This window comes from Panthera uncia, chromosome B4, assembly GCF_023721935.1.
Source record: "Panthera uncia isolate 11264 chromosome B4, Puncia_PCG_1.0, whole genome shotgun sequence".
In the NCBI taxonomy this organism is placed as follows: domain Eukaryota; kingdom Metazoa; phylum Chordata; class Mammalia; order Carnivora; family Felidae; genus Panthera; species Panthera uncia.
In genome coordinates, this window is record NC_064809.1 from 73,367,985 (window position 1) to 73,375,391 (window position 7,407).

General features: G+C 41.7%; 1 pseudogene; it reads right to left on the reverse strand.

Moving 5' to 3' along the window:
- Positions 1-1,072: 1,072 nt before the first annotated feature.
- On the reverse strand, positions 1,073-2,199 carry LOC125920199 (olfactory receptor 8S1-like; annotated as a pseudogene).
- Positions 2,200-7,407: the final 5,208 nt, after the last annotated feature.

Sequence of the window (7,407 nt, forward strand, 5' to 3'; positions counted from 1 at the left end):
CTGAGTTTTCTATTTACTGTTTTCCCAAGGGTAGTTCCCCCTTCCCTCTTTCTTCTGACCCATATTGAAGCCTTCCTTAAATTCTCCTTCTTATTCCCATTTTCCCTTCCATCCTCTCTTCTCACTCCTGATTGTATCCATACTAGTTTCTGTTTCTTGCTTGAAGAGGGTCACGTTTACAAATGTATCTATTTCACCAATTTATTTTCAGATGACGCTCAACCCCATTTTTGTCCTATGTACTTGGTTTTGTATTACTTTGACTAGATGCTTGCAGAGCCATTTCCCAGATTTCCAGGCTGGTGGCTTCTGATTAGGCTCAGCCAACCGGAAGTATAAATGTAAACTAAAAGAAGCAGCTAATCTGATTCTGGGGGAGGCAAGGCAGTATCCCAGCATTTTGGTGATGACCTGCCACCTGGCCTCAGCACCTCCTCAGCATCCCAACAATGGTGCCCCAGTGACACAGCAGGGCTGATGGCCACCCCAGAGAGAGTGGATTCTCTCCCCGTTGCCACCAGGTAAAGGTGTTGGGAGATGTACAGAGTATGGAAAATGTCTGCATCTGACTTCATCCTAATTGGATGCTCCCTCTCCCAGTCATTCTAGGAGCCTCTCCAGTCCATGCTCATCCCCAAACAGACTCCCAACTCCTGAGTTTCAATTTTATGTCACTACCAGAAGTACTGGGTCTTTTATTTCTAGCAAAGCTTGCCCCTACATCTCAAACCACTGTGGATTTAAATAAGAATTCAGGTCATAGACATTTTTATCAGTAGTAAATCTACTGAGAATGTTCCACAGATGAAGAAAGAACAAGTATGTACCAATTTTCTTGATTGAAATAATTATCTGATCCATTGTGCTGTCCATGAACAAATTAAATATGAGCTAAAGTAAGCAAATATCTCTTGGCCTTTTCTTAAGCCTCCTAAAGCAAAGAGGCTTGTTCAAGATATTTTGTTATGGCTGACATTAGGAAAGAAAAATTTTCTTAATGCTTGTTATCCAGCCATCTAGATGCAATTCTGCCCTATTTCCCAGTCATCTTCTGACTCTTCTCTGTTCTCTGAGCTGTTACAAACCTTTTTGAAACATTCTTTTCAGAGCTGCTTTTGCTTCCTTGTTCTTTAGGCTGTAAAGAAAGGAATTCACTAGGGGAGTGACCACACTGTACTGCATAGAGAAAACCACCTCCAGTGGGCAACCAGAGGTTAGCACAAGACAGTAAGGAAAACCTAAACCATAAGAGAAGATCGTTGAGGTAAGGTGGGAGGAGCAGGTGGAGAAGGCCTTGCTTCTGCCTGAGGTCGAGCTGATGCTCTGGATGGTGTCAATAATGCAGGAGTAAGAGAAGAGGATCAGGAGGATGGTCAAAAGGGTATGAATGATGGCAGAACATACCAGGACTGCAAAGTTGGCAGAGATATGAGAGCAGGACAGAGGGAATAAAGAAGGCAGCTCGCAGCTCAAGTAAGGCATAACATGAGCATCCCAAATCTCAGTCTCCATAAGACCCATACCAGACCCCCACACAATTTTTACTTATCAGCTGACCAGAGAACAGTGGGTGGCAGATGGCAGGCAGCATAGTGGTCATAGGTCATCACAAAGAGCAGAAAGGCTTTGATCCCTGAGTGCAAAACACACACACACACACACACACACACACACACACACACACCCTGAGTCAGCTCTACTGAGATTGGTTTCCTCTGAAACAGGAGATTCTCCAGCATTTTGGGCATGGTGACAAAGGAGATACAAAGATCTAGGGAAGAGAGGTGACTGAAAAAGAAGTACTTTCTTTCCTGGGGGCAGGGAGGGGAGGATCACCAGGAGCATCACCAGGGTCCCCATGTAAGTCAGAAGGTAAATCACCAAGAAATTCACAAACAGCAGCACCTGGATATGGGGTTCAGCAGACAGTCCCAAGAGGATGGGCTCAGTGGCGGGGTGTGGTTTCCTACAGCCGTGATAGAAGATACTCCCACAGAATAAACACAGAAGCATGACATATTCACCTACCCTTTGTGCCATCTCTTCTTCAGAGTTTGTATCTCATCCTCTGTATATGTCTCTCTCTCTCCTCAGCCTGCTTGTCTTTTTCAGAGATTTCTTGTCTACTCACCCTCCCCTCCCTAGAACCTTTCCATCATCCAGTGCCTCATGAACAACTTCTGAACCCTGAATCAGCACATCTATGTTCTTTCCATATGTGACTCTTCTGACCCAATGGCTCTGGAGAAATTCATATAATTTTTCTTACTAGCCCATATAAATTTTCTTACTCCTTTAATTGCCATTTGTTTTGAAGCCTGGATCATGTGAGAAATTGGTTCTTTCTCAAAAGAGCCAAGATGGTGGAACAGCATGGAAGTTTTTTGTGTGTCTTGCATCCATGACATACAGCCAGACCAACACTAAACCATCCTACACACCTAGAAAACTGACTGGAGGATTAACACAACAATCTTCACAACCTGAACCACAGAATTCAGCAGGTACGTGGCACGGAGAGGTGAAGTTGGGGTGAGAGAAGTCGGTGGTGGACAGGGAGCCGCTTTTGCAGGCAGAGAGAGGATGGAGATGGGGGGTGGGGGGATAGGGGGGAGGATACTGGAAAAGCACCCCTCCCCAAAAGCAGCTGGAGAGAAAGTGGAAAATTGGAAACAGCCACAGGGACTAAACTAAAAAGGGAGAAAGGAGAAAGGAGAGGGTTTAAATTTCATTAAGACTGTAAACAAGGGAAGCACAAAGTCTGCAACTCTGCAGCTCAATACCTGGAGGTGCTCTGGTGGGAAGGGCGAATCCCCAGGAACAGAGTGAGGTCCAGGAGGTTCTCAGGCCACACGGAGAAAAGAGGTTCCATTGCTGGAAGGACATTTGGTAGATACTGTTGAAGCCACCTGGTCCCAGCAGATCCCAGAAAATGGCCACATTTGCTGGTGCTGGAACAAGGTCATTAAGGCTAAAGTCTGGTGCCAGATGTGTGTTGTGATTTTCCATAATCCCTGAAAAGCTGCTGCTACACTCTCTTGCGAACTTTTTCTGGGGCAGACTGGCACCTGGCTGCAGTCTTGGGGCTCCGGCAGCAGCAGGTTCCAGCAAGCATTCCTGGGTGCAGCCAACATTTGGCCATTGTTCAGCCATTGCTGGGTGAGACCCTCCCACAGAGGGGCAGACCAGGTCAAAGCTGCAGTCCTTCAGAAGTAAGGGGCCGGGGAAAATAGCCGCATCTGAGACAAAACTCAGGAGAGAGGTACTGCCTGGGGCTTCACAGACAGTGAAGAAGCGGGGAGTGGATGAAAGTTGAAGACAGAGGACGGGTGAACGATTGCTGATAGGGAGAACAGAGTTCCGATACTAGAGACTGGATAGCTGGGTGACACCATTTTCACCGCTCCCACACATGCGCGCATGCACCTACGAGCACCACAACAATCCACCCCAATAAGCTAGCAGCGCCATCTAGTGGAGAACGGAGCCATTACACCGAGCCCTGCCCAACTGGGCCAACCTCACTCTTCAAGAACACAAGTCTCACCGCCTACTTAGTTTATGGACTATAAAGCGCTACATAGTCTGACTTCTAGGGGAAAAGGAAGTAATTTCAGTCCTATTTCCATCTGTTAGCAGGTGCATCCATTCAATTTTCTTTCCTTTTTTCTTTTTTCTCTTTTTCATTTCTTTTCTTTTTCTTTAATGCAGAAAGAGAAAAACTTCATTTTTACTTTCAATTTTTATTAAAAATATTTTTCTTTGTTTCTACTATATTCTTTACTTTTGTGTAAATTCTTTCAAATTCTATTTTACTCCCATCGTCTCATTTTAGTCTACTTCAATGTATTCATTTTTTCAAATTCTCAATTTCCGTTTTTTCCCCTGCCCTTTTTTTCCCTCTAATCTGTCAGACCACTTTCAACACCCAGACCAAAACACACCTAGGATCTAGCATCATTTATTAGATTTGTGTGTGTGTGTGTGTGTGTGTGTGTGTTTAATTTTTTAATTTTAATTTTTTAATTTTAATTTTTCTACCTCATTAATTCCTTTTCTCCCTTCAAAATGACAAAATGAAGGAATTCACCCCAACAGAAAGAGCACAATGAAATGACAGCCAGGGATTTAACCAACACAGATACAAGCAAGATATCTGAACCAGAATTTAGAATCACGATAATAAGAATACTAGCTGGAGTTGAAAATAGATTAGAATCCCTTTCTGCAGAGATAAAAAGAAGTAAAAAATAGAATGAAATTTAAAGTGTTATAACTGATGAAAAATCTATACGCTGAAAACTATAGAAAGCTTATGAAAGAAATTGAAGAAGACACAAAAAAATGGGGAAAGATTCCATGCTCCTGGATAGGAAGAACAAATATTGTTAAAATGTCGATTCTACCCAAAGCAACCTACATATTCAATGCAATCCCTATCAAAATAACACTAGCATTCTTCACAGAGCTAGAACAAACAATCCTAAAATTTGTACGGAACCAGAAAAGACCCCGAATAGCCAAAACGATCTTCAAAAAGAAGACCAAAGCAGGAGGCATCACAATCCCAGACTTCAAGCTATACTACAAAGCTGTAACCATCAAGACAGTATGGTACTGGCACAAGAACAGACGCTCAGATCAATGGAACAGAATAGAGAACCCAGAAATGGACCCACAAGTGTATGGCCAACTAATCTTTGACAAAGCAAGAAAGAATATCCAATGGAATAAACACAGTCTCTTCAGAAGTGGTGCTGGGAAAACTGGACAGCGACATGCAGAAAAATGAACCTGAACCACTTTCTTACACCATACACAAAAATTAACTCAAAATGGATGAAAGACCTAAATGTAAGACAGAAAGCCATCAAAATCCTTGAGGAGAGAGCAGGCAACAACCTCTTTGATCTTGGCCTCAGCAACTTCTTACTCAACACATATCCGGAGGCAAGGGAAACCAAAGCAAAAATGAACTACTGGGACCTCATCAAAATAAAAGCTTCCGCACAGCAAAGGAAACAATCAGCAAAACTCAAAGGCAACCGACAGAATGGGAGAAGATATTTGCAAATGACATATCAGATAAAGGGTTAGTATCCAAAATCTATAAAGAACTTATCAAACTCAACACCCAAAAAACAAATAATCCAGTGAAGAAATGGGCAAAAGACATGAATAGACACTTCTCCAAAGAAGACATCTAGATGGCCAACCAACACATGAAAAAATGCTCAACATCACTCATCATCAGGGAAATACAAATCAAAACCACAATGAAATACCACCTGACACCTGTCAGAATGGCTAATATTAACAACTCAGGCAACAAGAGATGTTGGCAAGGATGTGGAGAAAGAGGATCTCTTTTGCATTGTTGATAGGAATGCAAGCTGGTGCAGCCACTCTGGAAAACAGTATGGAGGTTCCTCAAAAAACTAAAAATAGAACTACCCTACAACCCAGCAATTGCACTACTAGGTATTTATCCAAGGGGTATGTTGTTTTGAAGGGGCACATGCATCCCAATGTTTATAGCAGCACTATCAATGATAGCCAAAGTATGGAAAGCGCCCAAATGTCCATCAATGGATGAATGGATAAAGAAGATGTGGTATATATATACAATGGAATATTACTTGGCAATCAAAAAGAATGAAATCTTGCCATTTGCAACTATGTGGATGGAACTGGATGGTATTATGCTAAGTGAAATTAGTCAGTCAGAGAAAGATAAAAATCATATGACTTCACTCATATGAGGACTTTAAGAGACAAAACAGATGAACATAAGGGAAGGGAAACAAAAATAATATAAAAACAGGGAAGGGGAGGGGCGCCTGGGTGGCACAGTCGGTTAAGCGTCCGACTTCAGCCAGGTCACGATCTCGCGGTCCGTGAGTTCGAGCCCTGCGTCAGGCTCTGGGCTGATGGCTCAGAGCCTGGAGCCTGTTTCCGATTCTGTGTCTCCCTCTCTCTCTGCCCCTCCCCCGTTCATGCTCTGTCTCTCTCTGTCCCAAAAATAAATTAAAAACGTTGAAAAAAAAATTAAAAAAAAAAAAAAAAACAGGGAAGGGGACAAAACAGAAGAGATTCATAAATATGGAGAACAACCTGAGGGTTAGTGGAGGGGTTGTGGGAGGGGGGATGGGCTAAATGAGTAAGGGGCACTAAGGAATCTACTCCTGAAATCATTGTTGCACTATATGCTAACTAATTTGGATGTAAATTTTAAAAAATAAAATGGAATAAATAAATAAATAAACAAACAAACACATACTTAAATTTTAAATGAGAAACAAAAAACAAAAAACTATATTTATTTTATTCTGCATATCACATGTCCCTGATATATTTAATTATTTGATTCAAGAAACCAGTTGAAATGTGCAATGTAGGTAGCCGGGGGGTGGCGTTGTGCACAAGTGTGCAAGTGATTATGTATGTTGAGGAACAGGGATAAAAAAGGAGATTAAAATTCCTAAAACTATGCCAGAGGATGGTTGGATAAAATTGGTGAAGGGGAGAGGGAGATACAGGATTCAAGTCATGAAATAAACAAGTCACAGGAATAAAAGGCACAGCATAAGGAATATAGTAGACGATATTGCAATAGAAATGTATCAGAACAAGGGGTGGCTATACTTGTGGTGAACATAGCATAATGTATAAACTTGTTGAATCATTATGTTGTACACCTGAAACTAATATAACACTGTGCATCAACTATACTCAAATTAAAAAAATTTTTAACACAGTAAATTCCAAATGCAGAGAAAAGTCTTTGCTACTGAAGAACACAATAAACTGTTTATTTCAACGAAACTTTACAAACAAACTTACATATAAGAAAAAAAAAGACCTCATCTGCTTATCCATCACTGCAGAATATGAATTAATTGGAGCCACCACCCTAGGTTGAGGATTACACCAGACAAAACTAAGAGATCATTTGAATTTAGGTTCTGAGAAGAACTTGGAGTATGGAAACCTGTCTAAATACTTAAAAGGGAAAGAGGGGAAACCCTGGAAGAGCAGGAGCCAAGACATACATGGGCCCTACAAGAGTAGAATCTGTTGTGGTGAATTCTGTTGGCAATACTGTCATCAGACCATGACATCAGGTAAACTCTGGGGGAGATGGGGTAGATTAAGAGTTCGCTGGATAGGTCATGATTACTGTAAGCAGTTGCCAAGTAGGAAGGCTTCCTGCCAAGCAGGAAGGCTTATGGAGGAGTAGAGTCTGAGTGTTCAGCGATGGTCAGGTTTCAAGCTGGTTTTGAAAAAAACCTAGCTTTTTGAAAAAAAAACTTTTGAAAAAAGTTTGAAAAAAACTAGCAAGGGAATTTAGTTCTGGATATTGGGAAATATGCTTGGAAAACCAGGACATAGAAGTGTATTCACCCA